The sequence below is a fragment of the Lissotriton vulgaris genome, chromosome 7, assembly GCF_964263255.1.
Source record: "Lissotriton vulgaris chromosome 7, aLisVul1.2, whole genome shotgun sequence".
In the NCBI taxonomy this organism is placed as follows: Eukaryota; Metazoa; Chordata; class Amphibia; order Caudata; family Salamandridae; genus Lissotriton; species Lissotriton vulgaris.
The window spans coordinates 734,276,984-734,292,116 of NC_141695.1; the positions used below are offsets into that span (position 1 = coordinate 734,276,984).

The window sequence follows — 15,133 nt, forward strand, 5'->3', positions numbered from 1 at the left end:
TCAAGCAGTAGGCTGGTCGCACTCTTGCGGAGCCACGGAGGTAGGGTGGAGGAGATCACTCTAGGGATTAAGAAATTTACACAGACTAGAGAGTACCAGTATGCAAAGTAGAGGGTCTGCGAAAAGCTTGCACATTAACCATTACAAAATCACTAAGAAAATGTATACATTCAAATAAATAAGGATAAAAATGAAATAAAAAATAGAATTAAAAATATAAAAATACAAATGTGAAATATACAGACGCTATGGGTCTTTTGTGTTTCAGATAGAGATCAGGAATGTCAGTTTGTGCAATATCCACAGTGGAAGGACCGATAGAAAGCATAACATCAAATAGTAAAGGCAATTTTATAAAATAATACCATAGTAGTACGCCACACTATGTCATTAAAAGATTCAGTAAGTGATCAAGAATGATTGATTGTTCACTATCACAGCACATCCTCAGTCAGGCACTGCAGTGCGATTGTCTCAGACTGGCTCCCATTTTAAAGCCTGTTTTCCTCCAAGTTTCTGCTCCATACAGGAGGTGTTAACGTTGGTGTTAAAAAGGCTGATCTTTGGTTTGCAGCAGTAGGTCCTTGGAGCTCCAGATTTTCTTTAGCTGAACAAAAGCAGCCCTTGCTTTGCCGATTATTGCCTTGAAGTTAGTGTCTGTGCCATCCTGCTTGTCTATCACACTGTCCAGGTAGGTGAAGGCCTCAATCGTTTCCAGTGTGTTGCCCGCAAGAGTGACTGCTGCTGTGTTGGCCATGTTAGCCCTCAGGATCTTGGGTTTTTCACCTGTGGATGTTGAAGTCAAGTATTGCTGATGTGGCTGCCACTTTGTCAGTCTTCTATTGAATCTGCAGATGGGTATAGGAGAGTAGGGCCAGATCGTTTGCAGAGTTTAGGTAATTGAGTTGCATCCAAGGTGTCGTCTGGATCCCATGTCTTCATGATCCACTCTATGGCCAGCAGGAAGTGAAAAAGCAAGAGCAAACAACCATGGCAGACTCCAGTCCTCACTTCGTAGGCTACAGTGGGTTGTCCTTCATGGAATTTTTTGCAGGTAATTCCCGAATAAGAGTTCCTGATGATTTCTTTAAGTTTATCTGGCATGCAGTAGTTGGGTAGGAGTTGATCTGAATAACTTCTCATAGTCAATGAAGTTGACATTCCATGCCATCGCCTGTCAATGATTTGCAATGTTGCAATCTGGACTGTGCAGGATCTATATTTGTGGAAGTCAGCTTGCTGGTCTCGCAATTAAGTGTCAACTTGTTTCTTCATTCTGTTCAGGATGACTCTGTTGAACACTTTGCCTGTGGTTGATAGAAAAGTTATACCTCTGTGGTTTGCGCAGTTACTCAGGTCACCTTTCTTGGGGATCTTGATCAGATATCCTCCTTCCAGTCTGATGGCACCTTTTCTACTTCCTAGATCCTTCCAAACATGGGGTAGAATATGTCTACTAGTGTTTGTTATGTAAATGTTATGTTGTATTACTTGTATAGCGCCCGAATCACCCCACATGGGGTCTCTCCGGCGCTTGTACGAATACCGCTGTGGAACCCTTCCTGGCTTTTTCCCTGTGAGGCGCCCACTCCTGGGCACCCCCAAGGTGCAGCCAGGCATCCTAGCTCTGTTGGGGCCGTTGTGGAGATTAAGCAAGCTATTGCCCAGAGTTGCAGAGTGGGGCCCATGATTAGAATAGGCACTGAGGCGAGAATTATCAGGTCCGAGGAAATTGAGCCCAAGACCCGCCGAGGCGGGAATAGAACCCTGGTCCCAGGCCAGACCTCTCATCAGAGTCTGCCAGTCTAACCATTGAGCCACACTTCTCTTTCAATGTCTGCTTTCAGTACCTCTGTGGGAATGCTGTAAGGTCCTGTTGCTTTCCCATTTCTCAGATGTTTGATGGCTTAAAGTATTTCTTCCTTGGTTGGTTTGCTGCAGTCAATTGGCAAGTCCTTGTCAGCTAGCTGTATGTCTGGGGGAGACTGTGGCCTGGGCCGGTTTGGCAGTTCTTCAAAGTGCTCCACCCATCTGCAGTGTTGACCTTCATTCCCCATGATTGCCTTCCCAGCTTTGTCGTTCATAGGTCTTACTACAAGGCTATATCTGCTGGGGAGTTTCCTTTCTATCAGGCCTTATGAAGATTCCTTGAATGTTTCTGAACCAGGAACACCGTGGGATACACTCTGTGATCAAGCTCTGCTGCAGGGACCGATATCACAGCTATTTTTCTGCAATAGTTCTGAAATAAAATACAGAAGAGCTAGTTGTCTGGTGAGGGTGGTTAGCCATAGAGTGTTCATGGAACCTGAATTTGAATGAATTGATTTAAATTCAGGAATAAACTTTGCTTGAACATTTCCAACATCCAAGCATGCCATACCTTCAGGAACAGAGAAAGTTCACCTACTATAGGCTTGGGTAGCAGGCATGGGACTGTGTTGTATCCAAGGAATGACAGGAGAAGGAAATAAACTTAAGGATTAAGTTTATTTAAGAGTTTCAAGTACAGCATAAGATCCATCAGAGTGCACATCCAACAAGCTCCAGTCTTCAACTGAAGATCAGGAGCAGAACATTCTACCATAACCTAGCAACCAGATGCTAGGATGCAAAACATAGGAAAAGCATTAGCAATGAAGGAACATAGGATATAACACACCTCCTTTCCCACAATAAAAACAAAACAAATTGAAACAAACAGATAAAACAAAAGATGAAACAACAATTTACAATTGGAAAACATATCAGGTAATGTAATCATTCAAATATTTAGGTGTAAATTTAACTCTAGATGATTTTGAACAGGAAGCAGAGACCTCAGAAGGACCTGAAGCAATTTCATTTATATCTAAAGAAGTCGAGTTATTATCATCAGAACTGGTCAAAGCAGTGGATTGAAGGGATTCTTCCTCATGAATAATAGGATTGTCAAACAATGACAGAGCCCCATCAGACACATTGGAACTACACGAAGGAAGGTTACATGGAGACAAAGCGTCAAGGTCAACTACATTGGGAATAGCGTTGGAACCTGAAACATCAACAGAAGCAACGTCCGAGCCCTTCACTTTTGAAACGGCCCTTTTACTCCACCACTTACCACCAGTAACTTTAACAGCATGTTTGCCAATTTGAACAATAGATGTCTCTGGATAAAACTTTGAGCCTTTGGTCTTACATGGTCTTCGGATTCTAACTTTGTCACCAACGCTTAAAGAAATTTCTTTCACATGTTTATCCAGATCATATCTGACTTTGGACTTGAGCTGAGCAGATACAACCTTATCTTTGACAAGATCAAGATCAACAACATCTTTACCTTGAGATGTTTTGCTATCAACCCAACCAGGGGATAACTCATTAAAGGATTGTCTCCCTCTTAATAAGAGGAAAGGTGTCACCCCAGTGGTTGAGTGCGGTGTGTTGTTGTACGACCAAACTCTGTCGCAGACAACATCCTGAACACAAAGGCTGGATGAAATAGCTAATTGGACTGCGTCCTTCAGGACACGATTCGCTCTCTCCACTAAGCCGTTGCCCTGTGGGGAGTACAAAGCAGTGGTAAGGTGTTTAATGGCAAAATTATCCAAAAAACTATTCATTTCGTAAGATACAAATTGTACCCCATTGTCCGATACTAAGAACTTGGGAATTCCTTCGGACTGGAAAAGTTTTTTAAGACATTTTATGACGTTGTGAGTATTAGGTTCTTTTAAAAACTCACAGGCAACCCATTTGGAGTGATAATCTACAATGGTGAGTATAAATCTGAAGCCCTGGTTTAAACCACCAATAGGCCCTAGAAAATCCATACCTAATTTCTCCCATGGACTGTCAGGAAAAGCAACGGGACACAAGGGTTTGTTGACAGTCCGCAATGATTTCTCTGCGTGAGAACACTCATTACAGCCATTCAAGAAGGTATCTACACAGATGTCCATCCCTGGCCACCAATAATGAAGTCTCAATCTTTTTTTTGTACTTGTGATCCCCCCATGACCTTTGTGGGCAATCTCAATGATCTTGTCTCGAATAGAAGGAGGAGGGATGAGGGAAACACCTCTCAAAAGGAAATCACCCTCCAAACTTAATTCATCCCTAACCTTGGAAAAAGGAAGAAGATCCTTATCAATAAGATTTTCTCTAGGCCAACCTTCAGCAATATATTTTTTCAGTGTAAGAAAAGAAAAATCCTGCAAAGACTCTTTAATCCAATCGGATTCAGAAACTACGTCCTTTGCTAAAACTAGTCCATCCAAAAGATTAACTACTACTTCTTTGTCATCAAGGACAGGGGAAAACTTCAAAGCACTTGAAGGACACCTAGATAAAAAATCTGCCGTGAAGTTCTTTCCACCAGGGATATGTCTCATGACAAAATTAAAGTCATAAAGCTTTGAAAGAAGACGACTCAATCTGGGGCTAGCATTCCTTAAACCCTTGTCATTCCAAATAAAAATCAATGGCTTGTGATCTGAAACTAATACAAACTCACGACCCCAAACATATGTTGAAAAATGTCTAACTCCCCAAACACAAGCTAAAGCTTCTTTTTCGATGGTACTATAATTTCTTTCAGAGGGGGAAAGTTGACGGGAAGCAAAGGCAACAACATTTTCCATCCCACCATCAGCTTGACTCAGAACAGCACCTAGACCGGTATTACTAGCATCCACTGTAATAAATGAGAGAGAGTTCCCATCAAACGGTTTGAGAGCCGGGGCATGTATGATCAATTCCTTTAAGGAATCAAAAGCCACTCTATGTACTTCATCCCACACAAATTTGACATTATTCCTAGTAAGTGACCTCAATGGCTCACTAACATGTGCAATATTCTGTACAAATCTGGAATAAAATTCACTCAAACCCAAAAATGATCTTAATTGATCTTTGTTAATGGGTTGAGCGCAATCACGAATGCCTTGTAAAAGATCATGTTTTGGAGCGATGCCTTTGTGAGAGATGGTATGGCCAAGGTATTCAACCTCACTAAGGAGAAATTTACATTTCTGTTTTTTAACAGTCATGCCATGGTCACTTAAAATACCAATAACTTGATCAAGTTTGACAAGATGCTCTTCCACAGTGTTAGTGGAGATCAAAATGTCATCTTGGTAGGCTAAGACGTCACGAACTTCCCCAAATAACTGAAACATGAGTTTCTGAAAAACTGAGGCCGCTGAGGCAAGACCAAAAGGTAACCTCAGATACCTAAACAGACCAAAAGGAGTGTTGAAAGCAGTTAAGTCTTTAGATTCTTCACACAACTCTATCTGGTGATAGGCTGCTCGTAGGTCTATGGTAGAGAAAACCTTTGTGCCTCTAAGCTGAGCCAACATATCTTGAATACGGGGAAGAGGAAAACAATCTACCTGAATATTTTTGTTAAGAGCTCTTAGGTCTACACATAGCCTGAGTTCATCACAGTTCTTCTTAAGTGCGACTACAATTGGAGAAACCCACAACGAAGAGTTGATGTTTTCAATGACTCCCTCTTTACTCAGTTGTTGAAGATGAGTCTTCAGTCTTTCCATAATGCTTAGAGGAACATGTCTTACCTTATGAATTACTGGAACAGCATCAGGCTTCAAAATAATTTTATGTTCGTAGCCTTTAACTGAACCAAGATTGTCAGAAAAAACATTGTTGTATTTATTTATGATACTTTCCAGAGAAAGTTCTTCAGTGACCAGAGCATTAATATTGATGGAACGGTCTAAAGAAATGGGATTTCTGGTACCAGGTCTTAACACCAAAGGGAATTTACCTTGATCTCTCCAACCCAAGACATTATAACCTTTTTTTGAAACGTAGATTTTGGCCTGAATAGAACGGTCTTCAAAAGTTAAACTGTCATTAAAGAAACCCATTAAATCAATGACTTTGCCATTAAATGCAACAGTACGTATATCAGGAGGTAGAAGTAAATTTTCTTCCCAATGTTTAAGAAACAAGAAATCCGCAATGATGGTAATAGGGGATCCTGAATCTACAGTGACCTTAACAAGAATCTGACCAATCTTTAGATCACATACTGGATCATAGATAGAAGGATCTTCATGATCATCTATCATATCAACAGACAACAATATTTTTTTTACAATCTGTTCTTCACATGTATTGGAATTATCAGAATCAGAGACTTCAAGGTACATTGTCTTGCACTTGAACTTGCAAACTGCAGCAAAATGACCAATCTTTTTACAATTAGTACATTGTTTTTTCAAGGCCGGACAGGAAGTTGAATTGGCAAGGTGTAATTTTGATCCACATCTATAACAAATGGGAGGTTTATCAGACTTTTTCCATTCAAGTTTAGGAGGTTGATTACGTTGAGAATTATTTTTTGAGGAAGTAGACTTCACCAAATCTACATGTGTAGGTTTATTATTGCCTAATTCTTTAGAAGCAAAAGCAGATCTTTCTATACCTCTGGCTAATTCTAATGTTTCTTGTAAAGAGGGATTACGACAACATAAAATTCTTTCCTGAACTTTGTTATTAAAACAATTCACAAAAATTTGATCCCTGAGATATTGATCAATAGGGCCTTCGAATTCACAAGTTGCAGCCAAAATTCTCAACTCAGCTAAAAATATATCAATTTTTTCATACTCCCTTTGTTTGCGTGTGTAAAATCTATGTCTTTCGACAATTACGCTTGGTTCGTCCTTAAAATATTTTTCGAAACGAGTAATAGCCTCAGTGTACTCAGTCCAATCATCTGAGGGAGGTCTAACAACAGGGGGTTGATGATCAAAGATTCTTTGACCCTCAGCACCCAAGGCACTGTATAACATTGCGTTTTTCCTTGCAGCAGAAAATTTCACAGCATCTATGGCAATTATATAGCTATTAAAGGCTTTAAACCAATGGGACCATTTTATTTTTGGAGTACCTGGTTCTGGAAGGAAGGAAGAAGGAAGAACTGCAGTCTGTTGTGCCATCCTGGATAAATAAATAAGAATATCAAATAAGAACTAATAAGACATGTTATTATTTAAAATTAATAAATGAGAAAGTTAACTGTAGTAAATATGGAAAGTAACTCCAGAGTTAACTGTGTGTATGAATATAGATGACACAATTAAAGTCAAACTATGAAGTAAGCTGTGTGTATCAGCGTAGAAGATACACGTTGTAACAGTCTTATATCAGCTGTGTGTATCAGCGTAGAAGAAAATGCACGATACACATTGTAGTAAGTATGCAAAGTCAGCTGTGTGTATCAGCGTGATTAATACACGTTGTGGTCAAAATGTGATGTCAGCTGCGTGTATCAGCGTGAATGATACCACGTAGAAGAAGATGCACGTAGTGTTAATTATGTAGTGACAGCTGTGTGTGTCAGCGTAGGAGACACACGAGTATGTTTCTCAATAATCGATGTAGAAAACACGCGTTGTATTAAATATGCAGAGCCAGCTGTGTGTGTCAGCGTAGGAAACACACAAGTGAAATCAAATGGTAGTTTTGGATGAAAAGTAAGATAATTATAAAGTACCTTGTGAGTCGCGGAAGATCGTGATGTTGACGAAGGTATCTAAGCAACCGCAAAATGGCCGCTACGTTGTGCGTGCGTGATGACGTGTTCCTCACCGTCAAATCGAGATGACGCGCTTTGTTGTTGGAGAGAATGAAGGGCGAAGGAGAAGAAATGCAGCGCGCGTCTTTCTCGTGCTGCACAAACTGCCAAGGAAACGGTAATGGCGATTTTCGAATAGCGAGAATTCTACAAGGTAGAAGGCACTGTAAATTAGTATTAACTTTATGAAAATTTGACAAAATGAGTTAAAAGTGAAATGGGGATTATGTCATTTCCAGTAGCACTTAGTAAAATAAAATACGCTGTCGGGTCTGCCGCAGGTGCAATCAAGGGCACAATTCAAAGACAGTTAGGTTATCAGCCGCTGAGAAAGGAGAAGAAAGTTAATTTATGAAGAAAATAAAATAAAATAATCAAATCTGGCGCTGGTGCAATCAAAACAATAAAGGAGCTGACTTGAGAGAAGTCATGGAGAATTTTACTGGTAGATTATTTTACTGGTTGTTGTGAGATTAATAAAAACAAAGTCAAATTAGGATGAAAGCTGAAATACTAAATGAATTAGTGGGCAGCCGCTGGTGCAATCAAGACACACTGGGAAGTACAGGCGCTGGTGCAATCAAATCACAAGTAATAAAGTAAAAGGCTTACTTTTATATGAAGTAAACGTTGTTCCTTGAAAGTACTCAGTTTGAAGGAAGTTGACAGAAGATTTAAGTTCATGGAGGAAGGTAAAAATATTGAATGAGCGCTGGAGTCTGACGAAATCTGTATAAAATTGAAAATCTTGAGCGTAGGTTCGCAGATAATGCTGACTTGACCACCTCGTCGCCAATTTATGTTGTATCCAAGGAATGACAGGAGAAGGAAATAAACTTAAGGATTAAGTTTATTTAAGAGTTTCAAGTACAGCATAAGATCCATCAGAGTGCACATCCAACAAGCTCCAGTCTTCAACTGAAGATCAGGAGCAGAACATTCTACCATAACCTAGCAACCAGATGCTAGGATGCAAAACATAGGAAAAGCATTAGCAATGAAGGAACATAGGATATAACAGACTGGCAAAGTCCTGATTGCTGTTATTGTTTGGAAGATGAAGAAGTGGATCAAACAGCAACCTATGACTTGAACTTAAAAATCAACAACTAAAAGCTTGTAATGAGGATGTTTATGATGTTGCTTCAAGAGGAGTGCCAGCCTTGCTTTCTCAGCTAAAATATTCTTTAGAAATCAATGAATGATTGTGATTTTAGAATGTCTTTTTTAGCAGCTCCTCTAACTGACCTCCAAACAGAAACAACCAATCAAAGTGTAACATTAAGAGATGTTTTCTGGGTTCCTTTACCTTTTCAATCATGCAGATATCTCTGCCTTTAAGCAGTTATGGTGTATGTGTCTGCAGCAAAGGCAATTGCTTTCAAGTCAGTACGCATGACATCAGAATTTAATTGTGCCTAAAGCTTAATGTTGGGCCAAAGATCCTCAAGGTCCTCCCAAACCTGAACTGACTGAAAGTCTTTAATGAGCAATTGAGAAGCTTCCATCTTGGGTATTTGAGCCTTAGTCACAAGATTTAATCATGCAAAAATCTTTTTGCAGGATGCCCCAAATGTTTTATCTACAGAATCACTCATTCTTACCACAACACTGAAAATGTCCCCTCCCAGTTAGCTAACATAGGATCAAGAACTACTAGAGCAGGAATGTCTAATTCAACATTGGCCTTAGGGTAAAGCATTGTGAGGAATTGAGGTAGAGCAACCTTTTTAGGATTGTTCTAGTCATTGAGAAGGACATTTTTGACCTCCCTGTCCACCAGCAGTCTGATGGAAGGAACTATTGGAAGCATCTGGAACATACTGTACGCATACTAAGCATCTCCTCTGCCATTTCAAGTGGAGATTATTCCCCAGATATCTGAAAAAGCAATAACATGTCATTCTGCTGAACATGCTTGCAACTCTGAACAGGCTATGGATCCTATTATTTATTATCAAATGCTGGATACAGTGTAGAAGTTGCAGAGGAGGGCGAAGAAACATCTCCAGCAAAAATGTGGAAAGAGAAGACAGAATAGACTCATCCACTGGAGGACAGTTCAACACTGTGACACTGCTTGATCATTCGAACTAAAGATTTAATCATGGTCTGGGTCTTATTTTTAGAAAAAGAGGAAGAAGTGTCTTGATCAACCCTTCAACAACTAGCTGCTGTTTCTTCTTAATCCTATCCTCTGGAGGCATGCTTACAGTAAGAAGAGTGCTCATGGGGAAGGCAAGAACAATAAAAGATGCTGAAAGTTTCTAAATACAAGCTACAAAAGGACATTGGGTGGCCGTAATACTACCTTACTATACCTTTCAAACATAAAAGATAAAAGATGGCTGCCAGACGACAGAGGCCCTCTTTTATACTTTGGCAATTGGGAACTTTTTCCACCAAAGTAAATTCCTCCATACCCTGGCGGAAGTCCTGACCGCTGATTTTTTAAATGACTGCCAAGCTGGCAGACATTTATAAAGCATTGGCAGTAACCGCCTTCACGATCACGGCCATAGCCAGACCGAAGGTCCACCCGCATTTAAAATAGGCGGACTGACATTCATCTTGCAACAGAACCTACTGTCAACATTTAAGCTGGGACCAGAATATCAAACTGTGCAAGTCCATCCAAGTGACTCCAAGGGCCCCACACTCTTCAGTCACTCAGCAGTAGTATTCTGACCTATACCGTGCTAGAATTAGAATAGGGAAAAAAGATCTCAATTAAAGAATGAATTGAACCTAGGATAGCGCGCCCTGTACAGACATACAGAGCACTCTTTTTAATTTAAACATCGCTTAACTTAAGCAAAGGAACGAAAAAACAAAGGATTTAAACGGTCATTTAATTGGAAAATTGCCACCTTCCCAGTATCCTAGCTACTCACCGAATAGAAAAGTGGCAACATATGCAAAACATGCTCAGCCCCGGAGAATCCTCATCACTCACTTTCCAAGTAGCGAGATTGTTGTAGACTGCGGAAACTCAACAAAACCTTTTGCGCTCAACTGAGAAGAATAAAACCAGCCAGAATAAACCCATTCAATTTCTACAGACCATGAACAGTCTCTGTAAATTTCAGCCACCCAGCTCCGCCATTGTGAGCGGTCTGAAGGAAAATAATGCTTCATTCAACTCCAGCGGTACAAAAGGGGGTGGTGACGGACGGAGCATCTGAATCAATCAAACACTCACACCCAGTCAAAAGATCGGGGGTTTAATCCATCACCGTTCTTTAGCCCACTCTGCCACCCCAGTTCAGACATGGCTATATGCAAATCAGTCTGACCCTGTGCCTCATGGGAACAGTCCAGCCCGAACTGCCAAGCCATGTCTTCCCTGGACCGGAAACAAGCTTCCGAGGACCGGTTTCTGGCATTCCAGCCGTCTTCAGCCCGGCGTGCTTCAATCCAGTGGCAAAGTGAGCAAGGGACTCACGTCTGAGCATACCCTGCCAAAAGCGGTACAAAAGGGGGTGGTGACAGACGGAGCATCTGAATCAATCAAACACTCAAACCCAGTCAAAAGAACTGGGTTTAATCCATCACCGTTCTTTAGCCCACTCTGCCACCCCAGTTCAGACATGGCTATATACAAATCAGTCTGACCCTGTGCCTCATGGGAACAGTCCAGCCAACTCCAGGCAGCTAAAAACCACTGCACTCGAAACGCGCAATTGTGCCATAGAAAAAAGGTATTTGGAAAGATACGCACAAACTTCAGCTCCCTGTAAAGAATGTCTTAAAAAATAAAACATATAATGTCATCTTTAGATAAAAATGTCATGGTCCACGCAGAGCCGGCGCTGGTGGTCGTTTGATGCAGCAATCTTTTTGGCCCCACATGACCTTCTCCACGGGTTCTCTCACTACCACTTTTCAACATCTCTCCATAGCCCCACTTTCACATGCATTTCATCTGTTTATAGCACTACTTATACAAGTTGAGGGTGTCAGTCTGCTTTACATAACACATACATTATACAAAGACAATTAGTCATGCATGTATAAATCACACTACAGGAAATGTTACATAAAACAGTGAGGATTACAAGGTGTAGGAAGCGCATGTCATCGATACTAGTAAGTAGCATATTTAAAGAGTGTTTGGTCAGAAGAAGCACAATCGCAGGATTCCAAAAGTTCCACAGTGGTTGGGGTTAGCTTTACTAATAGGAATGTATTTCTGCCCAAATTAACCGTTTTTAATAACATTAGGATAATGAAAGACAGGGAAAAACATAACATTCTAACCTATCTCATGCAGTTTGTGTGCAGGTCTTTGATGACAGTTCATAGGACACTGTACTATATTAGGATTGTAAATTATGAACTGCAAGTAACAAAAGGATTAATGTGATAAGAGCAGCAAGCCACTGAGCTATCCACATAAAATACAGTTCTGTGAGCTGCATGGTACATTTTCTGTGCACTCTCTAAGGTGAGTCAAAGCTACCAGTCGACATAATTCCATCTCTCTCCAGCAGCAACTTTATTCACCAGATTTATGTTGACATTTTTATTGTTGCCTGAAAACTACTGGACACACAAGGAACTCTGCAGCAGATGTTTTTAAACTCCTAAGTTATTTCTAAACACAGAGCCTGCCCGAGGTCAGGTGCTGGCCCTGGGGTCACCTGATTTCTGCAGAACTCAGACAAAAACACAGACATAGACACAGGATAGTGAAACCTTTATGGGCAGGAAATGGAATCCTGATGGGGGAGGATAGGGTATTCTTTCGGGAGCTGGGGACGTTGCCTTTTTTTTAGGAGATCACGCAGTGCCTTTGGACAGGTGAGACGTACCTTATTTTGTAAGGACAAGATAGTTTCGAGAAGGTAATATTTGTGTACCACAGATAGTTGGATGGGTCGGCAAAGAAGAGAGATATTGCTCAAAGGGAGGGAAACACATAAAGACAAGTGACAGGATAAAAGATACAGATTAAAGTCACCAAGGGGCTTCCGTATGTGGATGAAGACCCCCTTAAGCAAACACCTGCAGGTTCACACACAGCCCTGGTACTTTCTTTCCGCAAGTTGACGAACAGTGTAAATGTGAACAGGGCTTCTTAGTATTGTTTGAAATTGCAAAGCAAAGCTTTTGCCTTTACTTACTGGAAATATGCATATTTGACGCCAGCCCACTGCAGGTGGTTGGATGCACACGTGCAATGGGTTGGCAAAGAAGCTGCTGGAATGATCTGTGCGTGATCATGTGTAAAGCTCCTTTCCAGCTGCAGACTACAGTAAATGTATATATCACGAGATTTTGCTTCTCATAACTTTAGAATGCGTGCGCTCCCGGACCCTCGAACTTCATTCACACAAAAGCATCACAACTGCATAGCAGGAAAAAGTTATTTAGAGAAACACGTACCGCGAATGTGAGAGAAATGGTTGTTGTTTTGCTGAGAATGTAGTTTAAATAGACACTGCATTTCATCGGTGAATATATTTGTATTTCAAGGCGCCTGGGGGTGTCAACTGCACCCGGCCACAAAACGAAAGCTGCGCGCTATGCTTGACTGCCTGTGTGAAATCCCAGCTGCTTCAAGGTTTGTTGAACTTGATGTGTTTTCTTTGCCAATCCGCAAACACTGAAGCAGGCTGTTTATTACCGGTTTAAGATGTGACTGAAGATTGAAGTAGACAGATCTCGAGGGTCAGATTAACAAACAACTCGATGTAAATGTTTAACCTGAATTGTGAGGCTTGCCTTTCTTATTAACGAGGCAGTGTTCTTTTACAGCAGGATTCCTGGGCCAGGATTCCAGGGCGTATGCAGCTCACTAAGAGGGAACCAGGCTCTGTGAACGAGCGAAGGGGGCCAGGTAAGAGGCAAACAAATATTGATGCAATGTATGCAGAGGGAATGTTTTGTATGCTCTCTGTATTAGACTGTAACAAGGACAAAATGTCACCGCAGAGACAAATCTTTTGGGAGACAGATTGGAAGATGTTACTTTATCTTAATCGACATGTTGTGGTCTGTATTTTTAACCCTGGTTACCATACTTAGGGGCTTATTTACAAGCCCCTTGCTCAGCAAGTGCGTCACTGTTTCCCATGTTAAAAGTGACGCACCGGCGGCGCAAGAGGCTTGTGAATAAGCCCCGAGGTCCTTAGCTTGCAAAAAAAAAAAAAATACACGCAGGGTCCAAAGTTTTTTTTTTTTAAGACAACGTCTTTAGCGCTGCCGAATGCTCGGATTGACAAATGCCAAGGCTCTATCTGAACTGACGAATCTAAGTTTTGATTCCACCTCTGACTCTTTGCCTATTTTTCTCTTCCTCCTCCTTTTCTCTTTTATGCCTCTTTATCTTGTTTAGAGTCAAAGTCTGATAATGAAAAAGTAAGTGTCATTCCACAAAAAATAAGTGCTGGTGCCAACCGCAGGAACAAATTAAACAATACCTGACTGCAGTTAACCTAATTAAAAAGCAGGGGGCCCTTGGCAATGAAAACAATTATATAAGAGCGAGCCCACTGGAATTATGTGATTTCGTGGTGTTATCCACATGATTTTGGAGTTGCTGCATTAACACATCTTCCATTACCTGCTAAAAATTCTGCAGATTTTAACCATTCAAAAATTGTTTTGCACTCAAATGGATCAAATGGCGGGAACCCGTGTTGCAGCAAAGTCGAAGGTGCCATGCAAAGGTTGACTGGTTCTCTTTCAGTTGCTTATTACTGTATTTGGATGTTAAACTAGCCCTAATAAAGTGGAACTATTTCTTAGCTAGTGTTAACATGTGACATGTGTATTTTAAAATACATAAGAACAAAATATTAATTTACAGTTACTTAAATAGCACACTGCATCCAACCCAGGAAATATCCAGCTAATCACATACACATGGCTGAAAATGTATCACTTGGTGACATATCTATTTTTCAGCATCCTATGAACTGCAAATAACTCCAGCAGCATCTGTAAAAACCTTCCTCTTTCCTCTGGTTCTCTAATTTTGTTGTGTTTGTTAATTCTGGTACTGCTTTATCCGGTTTTCTGTTTGGTTAGCTCCAGGACGCCCCTTTGCTGAGGCATCTGTGCGCTCAATAAATTCGGATAACATAACATAACATCTGGGAACTGAACTGGTGTTTGGTATCTACTGGTGTTGTATGTTTTTTATTTTATAGTTAAAAAAAAATGAATTGAACCAATAAAGCTTCTCAAATGCACAACAACCAGGGCGTTTAATCTGGATAAAGTAGAAACCATCTCTGACTAATAAATTGGAAATTCGACGGGGATGGCCATAGGGATATTCTCGAGAATCTCACAATCATTCTTAGCTTTTTGCATAGCGAAATATATGTCGCCTTTAAAATGTGAAATGAGATAAGAAAATACATTCTCACATAGGACATCCTAAGAGTGAATCTGGCTCACAACTCGCGTTTTTACTTGTTCTGCAAACATCAGAAACATAAAAGGGGTCTTTTTAAGTCACACCAAAGATGAAAATTCAAAAAAGGACATATAAAAGAAAGGCACAAGCATCAGACCAAACGTGGATATGGC

General features: G+C 40.7%; 1 protein-coding gene across 2 annotated transcripts in view; it reads left to right on the plus strand.

The window, feature by feature from the left end:
- Positions 1-13,325: 13,325 nt before the first annotated feature.
- Positions 13,326-15,133, plus strand: part of KCNJ16 (potassium inwardly rectifying channel subfamily J member 16) — a 446,439-nt gene continuing 444,631 nt past the window's right edge. Inside the window, exon 1 of one of the 2 annotated variants that reach the window (XR_015297519.1) lies at positions 13,326-13,433. The gene's annotated coding sequence lies outside the window, so the exon portion shown is untranslated. The remainder of the gene's footprint in view (positions 13,434-15,133) is intronic. The other variant, XM_086930974.1, reaches the window with a different exon arrangement.